The 15,532-nt window shown below is 43.8% G+C and overlaps 1 long non-coding RNA gene across 1 annotated transcript in view; it reads left to right on the top strand.

The window, feature by feature from the left end:
* Nucleotides 1-5,418: 5,418 nt before the first annotated feature.
* The window catches only part of LOC309658602, a 62,378-nt gene continuing 52,264 nt past the window's right edge, over nucleotides 5,419-15,532 (top strand). The window contains exon 1 of the long non-coding RNA XR_014262304.1: nucleotides 5,419-6,526. This is a non-coding gene — a long non-coding RNA (uncharacterized lncRNA). The remainder of the gene's footprint in view (nucleotides 6,527-15,532) is intronic.

The raw sequence follows: 15,532 nt of genomic DNA, 5'->3' as shown, positions 1-15,532 counted from the left end.
CCCCAACCTTTTTGAGACCAGGGACCAGTTTCGTGGAAGACAATTTTTCCATGGACGGGGGCGGGGGAATGGTGGGGGGGGCGGAGGGATAGTTCGAGAGGTAATGCGAGCGATGCGGACCAGCAGATGAAGCTTCCCTCGCTCGTCCACCGCTCACCTCCTGCTGTGCGGCCCCGTTCCTAACAGGCTGAGGACCGGTAGTGGTCGTCCCCGGGGGTCGGGGACCCCTGATGTAGAACATCCCATCTTGACCTCAGCATTGCCACCACCCTGCCTGACAGCTGAGACTTTCTCCTGCTTAGAGACCCCATGTGGCACTGACCAGCTGACATGTCATTACAGTTTTAGGGCTGCTTTAGTCATACCTGCAGAATAAGAGCCGAGCTGTCATTTCCTCCTCTGTTTCCTCGGAATGATAAGGTGCTTGGAGTACAATGAATATGTCTCGAGAGCGTGTGCCAAGTACTGTGATGGGAAGAGGTGACTTCTGTCCCTACGAAGGTCTAAGTCCCCACTGTCTCTTGTGCTTGATTCTATTACAGCTCTTGAATGTTCTATTTCCTTGTATGTCCCTCTCCTCCATTGAATTGTGAAAGCTGTGAGGTTGGGGACAATGTCTTGCTTATGTTTTATCCCCACAGCCTGGTTTGGTGTCTGTCTGACGAATGCCAGTTGAATGAATGGATGGAAGGTATAGCTATAAACTCACAGCCCTTTCCACACTCTTCACACATTTTTCCAGTTGAGGCATCTTCCCCTTTCCACTCTCAGTATGAACAATGTCGTTTTTTCTTCAGCTCTCAGTCTTCTCCTTATTCCGTTATACACTCAGCACATGCTTAGCACTTGACCTTGTCTTGAATTTTGGAAATATAAAGGTGAAGTTGGGAAGTCTCTAATTTACACCCACCAAACCTCCAAACTTACTTGCACCTGCACCTGATCCTCCTTGGACCCAATGCCACTCCTTCCAGATGTGCTCTGAATCCCACGGACCATGCATAGGAATCACCAGGGAAGCTTTAACAATGACTGATGTCTGGGTCCCAACTCAGAAAATCTGATGTCTTTGGTCTTGAGTGCAGGCTGGGAATCGGAATTTTTAAAATGTCTTCAGGGACACCTAAACTACAGCCAGGATTGAGACCTGATCTCTGTATGCTCCCCTTCTCAGGCTTCAGCAGGTAACCTCACCCTCACTTGAATTTCTATTTGTTTCCATTCTATTGGGTCATTTCCAAGTCATACACAATGCCTGAAACTCTTTTATCTGAAAATAAGAATGAAAAATCCTCCCTGGATCCATTGTCCATAGCAACTATCCGCTCTCTTTATGTACGTTCCAAGTCAAACAAAATTCAAGAATAAGTTGCCCACACAGGCTCTCTCTGCTTTCCCATCAACCATTCAATCTTAAATCTACTCCAGACTGGGTTCTGCTCCAGAATTGATCACTCTTGTCATTCAAAAACATTCATATCTCTTGGCCTCAAAGACTCCATGTTCTCCTGTCTCTTTTTCAGGCTACCTTTCTACCTGTCCTCTCAGTCTTGAGAGTTCCTCAGGACATGGTGCTTGGCCATCTTTCCTTTTCACTCTACTTCTCATGCTTTCCAGGCTCTGGGACCGTGGGGCTGATAATGCTTGCTCAGACCATTCCATCAGTCTCCTACCTGCGTATCCAAATCCCTTTTTGGCCTGCTTCTCCATTAGGTGTGTGACAGGCATCTCAGATCCCATATTCCAAACTGAATCTTGATGTCCCCCTACCTTAGATGATCCTCTTACACTGCCTCCCATTGTGTTAGTTTCCTGTGACTTCTGTAATGAATTACTACAAATGGATTGGCTTAAAACAGCACACACATATACTCCCAGTCTGGAGGCCAGAAATCTAAAATTCGTTCCTCTGGGCTGAATCAGGGTGTCAGCAGGACTACACTTTCTCTGGGGGCTTCAGGGATAAATCTGTTCCTTGATTCTTCCAGTTTCTGGTGGTTGCCAAAATTTCTTGGTGTATTAGTGAGGGTTTCCCAGAAAAACAGAACCAGTAGTGTGTGTGTGTGTGTGTGTGTGTGTGTGTGTGTGTATGTATAGTTTTATTATAAGGAACTGGCTCATGTAACTATGGAGGGTGAGAAGATCTGCAGTCGTCAAGCTAGAGACTCAGGAGGGTCCATGCTGTAAATTCCGGTCTGAGGGCAGGAAAAGAGGACTGTCTTTATTCAAGCAGTTAGGCAGGAGAAGTTTCCTCTTTCTCAGACTTTTTGTTCTATTCAGGTCTCCAATTTATTGGATGAGGACCACCCACATTAGGGAGGACAACCTGCTTTACTCAGTCTACTGAGTCAAACAAAATCTCATGAGGAAACACCCTGACAAACACACCCAGAATGATGTTCCACCAAATGTCTGGACATCCCATGGCCCAGTCAAGGTGACACAGAAAATTAATTATCAGACTTGGCTTGTGGCCACATCACTCCAATTTTCAAGGGCAGCATCTTTAAATCTCTTTTTGTTCCATCTTGACATTGCCTTCTTGTACATGTGTGTTTAAATCTCCCTTTGCTTCCCTCTTATAAGGAAGATTGCATTTAGGGCCCATCCAGTTAATCCAGAATAATCTCTCGTTCTCAACACCCTTAAATTAATCATATCTGTAAATACTCCTTTTCCAGATAAGGTAGCATTCACAGGTTCCAGAGTTGAGGACATGGATATATTTTGAGGGTCCATTATCAAGCCTCCTACACTAACCCATGCAAAGGGCAGTTTAATCCACCCAGTTTCTTAAACCAGAAATTCAGGACTCACCTTTGTCATAAAATTCTCCCCAATCCCATCTAATCCATTGACAACGCCTGTATTTTCCATCTTCTAAGTAATCTCGAATCAGTTCGGCTCTTTCCATTTCCTCTGCTACCAACCTAACTCAAAACAGAATGTCTTTCCTGGACTATTTTAATAGTACAGTTATGTCAATTGTAATTATCTCCTTATTTGCAGGGTTATTTGTTGAATATCTGTCTCCAGTCACTAAGTTGTAAGCTCCTTGAAGGTAGGACCGTATATGTTTTTTTCACCATTATATTTTAGACCCTAGCAAAGTGCTTTGTATAGGTTAGGTGCTCAATAAATATGTATCACATGTATGAATGGATGGATGGTACCTTTCCTGCCATAGAGGAGCTACTAGTCTGGTGAAGGGGCCATTTGGTGGCTTCAACCCTAAATTACTTTACTTATTCATTTAAACTATTTGTATTGAGAGCCATCTGTAAGCCAGACATTCTAGTAGCCTCAAAAAATCCACCAAATGACAAACTACATAAAACTCCTTGCTCTCATGGAACTTTGCATTTTAGTGTGAGGAAGGATAATGTATAATAAATGTGTAATAAATGCATTCTATATATAGTGCTTATATATCACATTAGAAAGTGATAAATGATATGAAAATAATAGAGCAGTTCAAAGGGGATACACTTGTAATTTTGGATGGGGTAGAGCTTTCTGAGAATTTCATATTTGAGAAAAGACTGAATGAGCTGAGGGGTGAGTCATGAATATATCCTGGGAAGGAGCTTCCCAGGCCGAGGGAAGTACAGTGGAGGAAGTCCCTGAGGCAGGAGTGGACATGGTCAGTTCAAGGAGGATGAGGAGGCCAGTACGGCTGGAGTGAGGGAGTGAGGCTGAGAGCAGGAGGAGATGAGGACCAAGGGACCATGGGGCCAGGCTGTGCAGGACCTTGTAAGACAGTGGAAGGATTTGGCTTTTCCTTTGAGTAAGATGGGGAGCCATTGGAGGGTTTCCAGCAGAGAAGGGACACCATCTGACTCACATTTTAATTGTATCCCTCTGGCTGCTGTGTGGACTGCAGGGGAGCAAAGGTGGAAATAAGAACCCTGGAGAAGTTACTTCAGTAATTGAGGTGAGAGATGGTATAGCTTGGACCAGGGTGATAGATAGCAGCAGAGGTAGTGAGAACTGGGCAGAATTGAGATATATTTTGAAAACAGGGCCAGTAGGATTCCCTGATAGACTGGACGTGGGGTGGGGGCCAGAGAGAGAGAGAGAGAGAGATGCCAAGAATGACGCCCAGGTTTTTGGCTGGAAGCAACTGGAAGCTAGACTAAATTCAGAGTTTTGTCTGGAACTCCTGCCCCAAACATCTTAATTCCCTAAAGCCACTGGAACGGCTCTGCAGTCCTGAACTTTGCAGACAGCTGCTCAGAGCTGCCATCCGTCCTCCCCTGGAGAGTGTCTGGTCCCTCCCCTAAACGTACGCCCCGCTCTTCTCTCACACCCGTGCACAGGGACTCCGTCGCTTTGCCTTCAGCACAATGCTCAGCCTGCCCCCCACATTCTATCCGTGACACAATCCCAGGGCATCCTTGGATGTTCCTCTCGAGGTTGTTCTGAGCCTTGACACACTGCTTGGGGTACCCTTCTGACCCTAGCCTCTTGTTCACACCCAGGGCTCTAGGAGGTTGGCCTGGTTATTATTTTTGCTCACAGAAGTTTCTCCTCATTTGTTCTGGTCCAGAACAGTTGAGGTCATTCAGTAGCCCCTGGATCTCTGTTGGGCGGGGTGGCCTGACCAAGTGCCACTTTAAGTAACAGTGCCCTGTTTACTCAACTTCTTCCTGAATTTTTAATATTCTTGTTGGCAGGGGCTTTGGGCTAGTCTCCATGACAGGTTCAGTGGAAAGGCCATTCCGTTAAGAAGCTGCAGCTGTTATGAACGAAGGCTCACTCTCCCTGTGTGTGTGCAGTTATGCCGGTAAGGGTATCGGGTGCTACAGGGCTTTGGGAAATGTCTGCAAAGTCAGTGGCAAAACAGTTGTCTACGGCTGGCCTGTTTTGACCCAGTCTCTCACCCTACATAAGCCTCTCAGCAAGTAACATGAAAGGGTCAAGCATCTCATGTTTCTTCCCCTAATGAGAATCAAGCTGCCACCGTGATGGCATTTCTCCCCACTTTCAGTCGCTGGGGGACCCCATTTGTGCGTGCACATTGTGTCCTCCAGCCCATAAACCCGCGTGTACTTGGAAAGAAAAGTCTCTAGGGGGGATGGAATTTAAAAGGACTCTCAACTCGTTGTTCAGGAGCAGTGGTCACCAGCTTCTCCCTAAACGCAAGCTCTCCCCAATTCTACAGACACCCCCAAAACCTCAAGAGCCAAACTCTCTGGCCCTGCCCTTCCCCCCGCCCCTCCCCCCGCCCCTCCCCCCGCCCCCGGGGGTGCGCGGTCTGCCGCGGTGCATGCTGGGTAGGCTGGCTGTAAGCAGCAGCGGAAGTGAGGGGCGTCTCAGGTGTGTGAACCAAACGACGGGAAGTCCTGCAGGCCTCCGCGCGGGGGAGGGGAGGACTGAAAATTGCGAAAATGGCGAAAACGGCGGGGATGCGAGGGTGGGGAGAAGTTTTTCAGAGCTTTAAACTGAAAACTGCTTTTGAGGGGAGCACAGACTTCTCTGGTGGCCTCCCAAGGGCGCCCCAACCCGCCTCTGTGCCCTGGTCCTGGTTAACTTCTTAATTTACACCTCCTGGGAGCTCTGCTCTACTCAGAGGACTTGGTGGGAGAGGTTTGGGACAGGAGCCGAAGGCCGGAGACGCTCCACGTTACCGTGACGGGGTGCGGGGCCGAGCCAGCCTGGGCAAAACCGGGGGTGCTGATTTCACACAGCGCATAGTATACGGGTGAATGTATCTTTCGTTGCCATGTAATCAAATTAAAGGGCAAGAAGCGGCTTTTTCTCACTTTTCTGAAAGGGGTTGCAGCGAAACCCATTATGAGGCCTTTATTCTTGCATGGATTGCTAAGACTTGGTGGGATCCGAGGAAGGGAGGTGTGTCTCGGTTGAGAGGAGCATGAGCTCTGGTGGCAGTGTGAGAGGTGACAGCCAGGTCTGCAGGAGCCTGTCTCCGGAATGTGAGCGGGAAGACGCACCTCTGAGCTCTCGTGCAGCAGAACTGCAGTGGTTTTTTGTGTGCTCCTAGGGTCTAATTGGTATGAACTTTAGAATCTTGGAATGTCCTCTGCTAGGTTCCATGTGAAGGGTCATTGAGCATTGACTGGGGGCCAGGTACTGTTCCAAGGGCTTTCTGTGTATTAACTTAGATTTACAAGTTACTGAATATTTGCAATTGCTGAATATTGTGAAGAACAAAAACCAAGTAGCACACTAGGGTGCGTTGTGTTCTTTTGTTCCTATGCAAAAGTGATTATATGTTATATATATTTGCAGGTGAGGGAAAACTTCTGGAAGGGTACCCAAAGAAATGGTTTAGTGGTTGTCCTTAGGAGACTGAGAGACTTCTCAACTGGGGAACTATGGTGTGGGAGGGAGACTTTTCATTTAGTACACTTTTGTTCTGTTTGAATTCTTTTAGCCATGTGGGACGTTTCAATAAAAAATGTTACATTTATTTTTTAGGAGAATGAAATGAAAACCCTGTAGTCCAAGGCAACTTTGCGGATCAGGCGCTGTGGGCTGAATCCTGGAGAAGGACAAGTCCAAGGTAGTACAGTGGATAGAGAGCCAGGGGACAGGATGGAGGGGGGATCTTTTTTTTTTTTTTTTTTTTAATATAGATGCCAAATAATGGCATCCTTTTTTTTTTTAATTAATTAAGTTATTTTTTTATTTTTGGCTGTGTTGGGTCTTAGTTTCTGTGCGAGGGCTTTCTCTAGTTGTGGCAAGCGGGGGCCACCCCTCATCGCGGTGCGCGGGCCTCCCACTATCGCGGCCTCTCGTTGCGGAGCACAGGCTCCAGACGCGCAGGCTCAGTAATTGTGGCTCACGTGCCCCCCGCTCCGCGGCACGTGGGATCTTCTCAGACCAGGGCTCAAACCCGTGTCCCCTGCATTGGCAGGCAGACTCTCAACCACTGCGCCACCAGGGAAGCCCTGGAGGGGGGATCTTTGAGGAGATCTGGTTTGCCACAGAGGAGCTTGCTATCTTGGTGACTAAACACCAGCTCTAATCTCAAACTGGAAGGAGAATTGGAAATAGCAGTTAAAGTTCACTTCACAGGAACCAATGTCAAGCTAAAGTAAGAAATATGAGATTGAACCTGTAACTGGCCCACTATGCCACTATATATCATTCTAATCCCAAAATTGCCTCAGCCAGAAAGACAGGCGGTCCTCAACTCTCTCATACTGCTAGGCTCCACCCCAGCCTGTGAAAACCTATACTGTGATTATTATTACTGTTACAGGCAGTCAGGAAACTGGCCCAGTCATCTGGTCCTCAAACACGGAGATGGAAGTCACTGCTAGCATTGTGAGTGGTCCAAGACAAATGAGACACCAAACCTGCCACTTCAAGGAACCCATCATCTTACAGAGATAACACACGAATCATGAGCTCTTAATGGAGGCTTCACTGTGTTAAGTCCACCAGAGGAATAGATCCAGAGTTATGGAGTTTCAGAAAAGAGGATTACATTAGTCAGGAGGCAGTCCGAACATTTATAAAAAGGACTGTGCTTGCCACTTAGGATTTTGGTAGAAGGAAGAGAGGATATTTCATGCAGGAGAGTGGCTTAAGTAAAGAAGGTGAGGTGTGTTTGCAGAACAGGTGAGTAAGCTTGGTTGAAATGCACAGGGTTTGAAAGAAATGGAGGAGGAGCAGTCTGAAAATATCAGGTAGGGTGATGAGTTCCATTCTGGGTAAGCAACAGGGACCAGTTTAATTGTTCTGAGCACAGGAGTGCCAGGACGTGAGTCCTTCAGGAAGATGAATCTTGCAGCAGGGTGGAGGTGAAGAGATGAAGGACCTGGGCCTGAGAGGTGGTGACTCTCTAATGAGAGTCAAGGAGGAAGAAAGAAAAGGTGGAGACATACATGACAGATTTTGCAAAGGGCACAGAGGAGACGTGATGACTGATTGGGTGTCAGGAGTGAGGGAGCAGTTGGTGGAGTTTTGAGGCTGGTTGGCTAAAAGGAAAGGGATAGAATAAGTGGATTTGGTGGCAACAATGCTAAGGAAGAGAATTAGGGGGTATTTGGGGGGTTCTTGTACCCTATACACAGAAGTTTGAGACTGGAGCTTGGGGGAGAAGCTGGAGTTTTTCGGGGAGAGTGAGCTCTGTAGTGGGAATAGTTGAATCCCAGATTATTAGATGATTTTGCAATTAGGGGTTTTTGAAAGAGAAAAAAAATGATCAAGCAAGATAAGCTAAGGAAAGAGGTTATGACAGAACAGTAAGGAAAGAATCGAGTCACAGAATCTTGGCTATGGCAGTTTAACACAGGAGTTGGTGATAAAACGCCCCCCCCCCCCCACCAACACACACGGAAGGGTGAGAAAAATGAAGTGAGAAAGGCTATTGGTTATGGCAGCTAAGTGGTCACTGATGACTTTTAAAACTGTTTTTAGATTTAAAGCATAGTTTGCAAATTTCAGGGCCGTAGGCTGAATCCAACCATAAGAAGGTAATTCATTTCATCCTCAGTGTTTAAAAAAATCAGATTAATAGCTGATATTTAGAAATTGTTAGATTTCACATAAAAATCCCAAATTTCAAACCACCCATAGCCCTCATTCCTCTTGGGTTGGATGTTGGCTGGAGGCCCTGTGTTGGCGGTGTAGTGGAGGGAGTGTGAGAGGTGGGGGGGGATTGTCCCCTCCAGGTTGCCGCAGCTGCCCCCAGCCTCCTTGTTGCAGTTCTGCTGTTAGTGTGTTTGCACTTGGTTAAGGCATGTGGAACTGGTGAGGAAATAGAGGTCACTTACTCTTTCAAGTAGAATGCTCCTTTGAAAGATTGGAGATGACGTGCAGAAGAGGACGGGGTGGTTAGTCAGGGGAGCAGGGAGGAGAAGAATGGGTGTGTTAGGGTAACGGAGACTCGCGCTCCCTTTGGTGTGACCCAAGAGGAAGGACTGAAGTAAAGAAGAGGAGACTGAAGAGGTGGGGGAGGAAGGGATTGATAAAACCAAAATTATATGTGGGAACTGAGTAAGAAGCAAGATTGGAAAGAAAAGGAACCTCTCCGCTTTTGAAATAGAAGCCAGACAGAAATAACAAGGGGGATAACTTTGCGGGGGAGAGGAGGGATTGCAGGAGAAGAGCTGGGATTCATGTTATGTGTGGGTGGGCTAATAAAATGGGCCTGAGGTCAGGGCCAGACCAGCATGTTATGGGGCGGTGGGGTAATTCTCGGGGCAGGGCAATAGTTGGGCAGTCTTGAAGTGGTATTCCTTAAATATTTATCTAGTAGTCATTTTTTTATGGCAAAGAGAAGCTGGTTTTCTCTTTAAAAAATTTCATGCCTATGTTTATATTTAGAAATCGGGGTTTATTACAGACCCAGATGTAGCATAACATTTACACTTAGTTGAAATTGTCTCGCACATCACATATTTTCTGTAGTGATAAGTACTCCTATTTACTAAGTATAGGGGAAGTGTACTGTTCACATATTGAATACATGAATAGTAGTAAAGTGTAGTTCAAAATGTATTTAAAAGTTTCTTTTCCTGACTTACATGATAGCAAAACAGATCTCATTTTTCTTTAGTTCTCTCTCTCTCTTTTTTTTTGAGTTTCTTTTTTTTTTTCTGAACCAGACAACTTCATGGAAGTCTTAAAATTGAGATAATAATGTGAACCACTTGTTACTGATAAATACTACAATCTGCATCCTGTAGTTTCAGCATGTCATTGGTCCCTTGGTGCTGGCCTCGGCTGTTCTATCAGCTGATCTCAAGATCTGTGACTCTGCGGGCAAACCATCTAACTTGCTAAAGTGCACTGTAGAGAAAAGGCAGTGCCTTGCAGGATGCTTTAATATATATGTTGGTGGGAGCCAGGAGTGGGCTTACGTCTGGCCAGTTATGTGAAAAGTTTCATGTGGACAGCTGAGTTCACTGGCAACAAGTTGCCGACATTCCTGTGTTGGCTTAGTGCACGTTCCTAATAAATTGGTATCTGTAATGGGTTCTTGCATGGCCCAGTCCTTCTTGTGGATTTGGGTAGGATTTAGGCTGCAATATGGAATCAGTTTGCTGCTGGTATTATAGTGGATGTGAAAGTAGGTCTATTCAAGGCAAACAAAAGGACCACCAAGACTTAGGGAGGGACTTGCAGATTTGTGGCAGAGAGACAAAGGGAGAGACCAGAATGCTTTTCTCAGGAGACCAGCAGGGTGTTGCAGTGATGGTTCTTGCAGGCTTATGTCAGGCAAGTGGGGTCAGAATCGAGTGTGGACTGATGGTGGCTTGGAGGGAGTGGGGAAGGAGAGGAAGTGAAGGAAGCTGTAATTGGATTTCAGAATTCTAGTCATTTTAGTGACATATTCGTTTCAATGAAATATCTTTAAAGTTGCTTTTAAAAATACAGCCCTATAAAATTACGATTAAAAATGCATTTCTGCAATGTGTGAATTGCTTGGAGGACTGACCGTCACTATAAGCTTCACATGACTAAGAACACTCCAAATTGTCTTTGGTCTGATATGAACATCCAAATTGCAGTGCATTTGTGGCAACCTTCAAAATAATAGATTTCTCATGTGACTGAACAAGATACCTCACCTTAATTTTCATTTTAGTTTTTCTGTCAGTCATAACTGAGTTACACTAGTCACTCATGCGTGCTGAGGACTGGCAACCTACGTGGATATAATAGGTATCATTAAAATGATTTGGTTAGCATTCATGGAGGGATGAACGCTGGCATCATTATGATTGTGACCGTCCCTCAACCTCCCTGAGTCTTACTTCCCTTATTTTAAACTGTGGCGGGGTGAGAGTGGGGATGAGGTGGACCAGGTGATCTCTTTTAAATGTCAGAGAACATGACAATAAGCCAGCATGGTAGTTAGGACTGAGTTTCAGTGTGCTGAAAGATAAACTGAGGCATATTAAAATGTTTAAGCGTTTACCTGAGCAAATATGGACGCTAATCAGGCAGAGACAAACCAGAGGTAGTTAGGGGCTAGAGGCAGGACTTTCATAGAGAAGACTTAGAAGCAAAGCAAGGAAATTATATGATTGGCTGTAGCTTAAGCCGTTGCCTCATTTGGGAAAGCCTAGTCGGCTGTTTGCGATTGGTTCTACTTAGGTTTCGATTTCTTAACCCTGAGGCATTTACAGGCTTAGATTTTGGTTTGCTTATGTAGGTGCCAAGCATTAGAGCTGCATTAGAGCATTTGAGTCACCTTGGTCTAATGGCCTCCTTGTTTAATTAATTTAACGAATGTGATGAGAATAAGAAGGCAGCAGCACAGACTTCTTGGGTTGGAGTTTGTACTTATTTAGTTTTGTTAGGAGAGCTAGGCCATTTGTAGCATTACCTCAAAGACTCTTCTGAATTCCAAGAAGACAATTATTGTCAGTTACATGTTTAAAGCTCCTTGTAACTAAAATATACATTTTTAGGCTGCACGGTAGAGCTGTTTAGAGAACACAGGGAGGCCTTGTATAATCAGTGCATACAATATATTTATTCTTATTTTATAGGATTTAGGATATGGTGTTACTACTTTAAAGGATTCTGGAGCTTATGGTTTTTGCTCCTTTGTTTTCCTGTGTGTTTTGGGATGCCGCTGCTGCTGTTCAGGCTCTGGCATCCAGGACCCACGAGCAGGATGTGTCTTTCCTAAAATGATCCCACTCTTTGGCCCCTGCAGGAACTGCAATTTTGCAGGGAAATTCTTAAGGAATGTTGTGGGTCCCCGTTGTTGTGATTTTACCTATTTCCCTTGTCGTTTTGGAGTGGTCAGCCTCTAAGCACTGTCCTTCTACTGTTGATCACTGTTGTACTGGAAGCCATCGTCGGGGAACTCTGGGAGAAAGAAAACCTCTCTGACTCCTCCTCCCCCTTCCAAGGGCCAGAATCCCACTTCCCAAATCAGCATGTTAATCTTCTCCACAGAAAGGGTGTCATCCAGTGCTATTCCACCAGGTACATACTGAATTTCTTGATCCAATGTCTGCAATTCTAGTTTGTTAGCCAAGCTTTCTTTCTTTCTGGTTCTACCTGGGCAACTCAGCACTGGAACATGGCTGCATTTACTGAAGGTGATATGGTGTAGCTGGTGAACTCTGGTTTCTTGATATTTAGCTACCAGGTCTTCTAAAACCTCATTCCTTGTAGGCACATCAAAACATTTGTTTTTCATACTATTATTATTCCTTCTATTTTTTTTTTCTTGGTTGATCTTGCTAGTGCTACGAAAAGATTTTTTGTTTGTTGTCTGTTGTTTGTTTTCTAGCTCATCAGTATCTCCTCTTATTTTAGCTGGATAGTTGACTAGTTTTAGTTTGTTATGTTATAGATCTACTTCGCACTGGCATTAGGCGATGACAATAGCAGGTGATAACTAGGAGGTAATAATGAGCTATTTATTAGATGTCTCTGTGGACAGGCATTGTGTCATGCGTTCTATGTAGATCACCTCTAATCTTCCATGCCAGGTAGGGAATATCTTACCTATTTTGCCACTATGAAGTGGAGGTTCGGAAAGGTCACATGCCTTGCCCAGGGTCACCCAACTACCAGTGGCTGACTAGGAATTTGGAACCAGCTGACTGCCAAGCCTGTGAGCATTCCACTAGATCACGCTGTCACTCCACAGGGACTCCAGAGTTTCTATTTCAGTTGATGGATTTGATTTCTCTTGTCTCCAGCTTTTTTCTGTTCTTCCTTTCTCACTCATGTGCTCCTCATGCAGAATCTCCTCTCCGTTCCCTTTGTCAGAATGTATACCTTCTAATTAAACCTCCATTTAACACACAACTCCTCCTATTGCTAAGTAAACCTTAACCTGACTTTGATTAAACTGTCCACGTGCAGGGGTCCTGGTTATCACACATTTCCAGATAAGGCTTGAAAGCATGATTTCATTATTGAAGATAATACAGTTAATTAATAAATGCTTATTAACTTCTAAAAAGAGAGAGTTAAGTTATCATGGACTTTAATGATTTATACCTAATTCCCAAAGGTATACAAGGCAGCTTAAAACAGCATATTTAATACTGTGCTAGATACTTTATGTACATTAATCCTTTTCCCCCATAAAAAACCTTATGAGATAAGGATTATTATTCTTTTCCAAGTCCATATAATGAGAAAGGAGCAGGTTAAATTGATGCTTCCTTTCTCCAGTGCCTAAGCTCTTTCTACCACACTTATCTGTCTCTTTACTAAATTGTTTGTAATATTAATTACCAGATATCTCAGTTATATTAGTGTTTGGAGATCAACATTAAAATTTTCTCTACGTTTTCCTGGTAGAACGAGAAACATACACACACACACACACACACACACACACACGTATATAGATAGATAATAGATAGCAATAAGGAGAGAAAGAGAAGAGAAAAGCCTGTGTTAATAAAATGTGTATATTTTTGCACATTTAAACATAAATTTGAAATGGTAAATTTGATGAGGATTTTTTCAGTAAATTTAAAAGTTAGACTGTAATTAAATGAAAAATATTTGAAGTCACTATAGTTCAATTCCATAGTGTTTTAAAATGTCTTAAAAGTAGATTATTTAAAGTACTGAATCATATCCCACTCCACCTCTGCCCCCTTCATGGACAGGTCTTAAATGACAATCTGAAGATGATCTCAGCCATTTGTAGAAAAACTTAATGATCAAAAGGCTCCAAATATGTGTATACAGTATAATAATTAAAAAAAACTTTATTGGAGTATAATTGCTTTACAATGTTGTGTTAGTTTCTGCTGTACAACAAAGTGAGTCACCGATATGTATACATATATCCCCATATCCCCTCCCTCTTGAGCCTCCCTCCTCCCATCCCACTCCTCTAGGTGGTCACAAAGCACCGAGCTGATCTCCCTGTGCTATGCGGCTGCTTCCCACTAGCTGTCTACTTTACATTTGGTAGCGTATATATGTCAATACTACTCTCTCGCTTTGTCCCAGCTTCCCCTTCCCCACCTGTGTCCTCATGTCTGTTGTCTACATCTGCATCTTTATTCCTGCCCTGTTCCTAGGTTCATCAGTGCCGTTTTTTTAGACTCCATATATGAACGTTAGCATATGGTATTTGTTTTTCTCTTTCTGACTTACTTCACTCTGTATGACAGACTCTAGGTCCATCCACTTCGTTACAAATAACTCGATTTTGTTCCTTTTTATGGCTGAGTAATATCCCATTGTATATATGTGCCACAACTTCTTTATCCATTCGTCTGTCGATGGACACTTAGGTTGCTTCCATGTCCTGGCTATTGTTAATAGTGCTGCAGTGAACATTGTGGTACATGACTCTTTTTGAATTATGGTTTTCTCAGAGTGTATACCCAGTAGTGGGATTCCTGGGTCATACGGTAGTTCTATTGTTAGTTTTTTAAGGAACCTCCATACTGTTCTCCATGGTGGCTGTATCAATTTACATTCCCACCAACAGTGCAAGAGGGTTCCCTTTTCTCCACACCCTCTCCAGCATTTATTGTTTGTAGATATTTTGATGATGGCCATTCTGACCTGTGTGAGGTGATACCTCATTGTGGTTTTGATTTGCATTTTTCTAATGATTAGTGATGTTGAGCATCTTTTCATGTGCCCCTTGGCCATCTGTATATCTTCTTTGGGGAAATGTCTATTTAGGTCTTCCACCCATTTTTGGATTGGGTTGTTTTTTTGATATTGAGCTGCATGAGCTGCTTGTATATTTTGGAGATTAATCCTTTGTCAGCTGCTTCATTTGCGAATATTTTCTCCCATTCTGAGGGTTGTCTTTTCATCTTCTTTTTGGTTTCCTTTGCTGTGCAAAAGCTTTTAAGTTTCATTAGGTCCCATTTATTTATTTTTGTTTTTATTTCCATTTCTCTAGGAGGTGGGTCAAAAGGGATCTTGCTGTGATTTATGTCATAGAGTGTTCTGCCTATGTTTTCCTCTAAGAGTTTTATAGTGTCTGGCCTTACATTTAGGTCTTTAATCCATTTTGAGTTTATTTTTGTGTATGGTTTTAGGAATTGTTCTGATTTCATTCTTTTACATGTAGCTGTCCAGTTTTCCCAGCACGACTTATTACAGAGGCTGTCTTTTCTCCATTGTATATTTTTTTCTTTTAAATTTAATTTTATTTAATTTTTTATACAGCAGGTTCTTATTAGTCATCCATTTTATACACATCAGTGTATACATGTCAATCCCAATCTCCCAATTCATCACACCACCACCACCTGCCCCCACCACTTTCCCCCTTGGTGTCCATACGTTTGTTATCTACATCTGTGTCTCTATTTCTGCCCTGCAAACCGGTTCATCTGTACCATTTTTCTAGGTTCCACATATATGTGTTAATATACGATATTTGTTTTTCTCTTTCTGACTTACTTCACTCTGTATGACAATCTCTAGATCCATCCACGTCTCTACAAATGAGCGAATTTCGTTCCTTTTTATGGCTAAGTAATATTCCATTGTATGTATGTACCACATCTTCTTTATCCATTCATCTGTCGATGGGCATATAGGTTGCTTCCATGTCCTGGCTATTTAAATAGTGCTGCAATGAACATTGGGGTGC

The sequence above is a fragment of the Balaenoptera physalus genome, assembly GCF_965194825.1.
Source record: "Balaenoptera physalus genome assembly, chromosome: 3".
Classification (NCBI taxonomy): Eukaryota; Metazoa; Chordata; class Mammalia; order Artiodactyla; family Balaenopteridae; genus Balaenoptera; species Balaenoptera physalus.
Note: the sequence above shows the minus strand (reverse complement) of the source record. Positions and strands in the feature narration are given on the sequence as shown.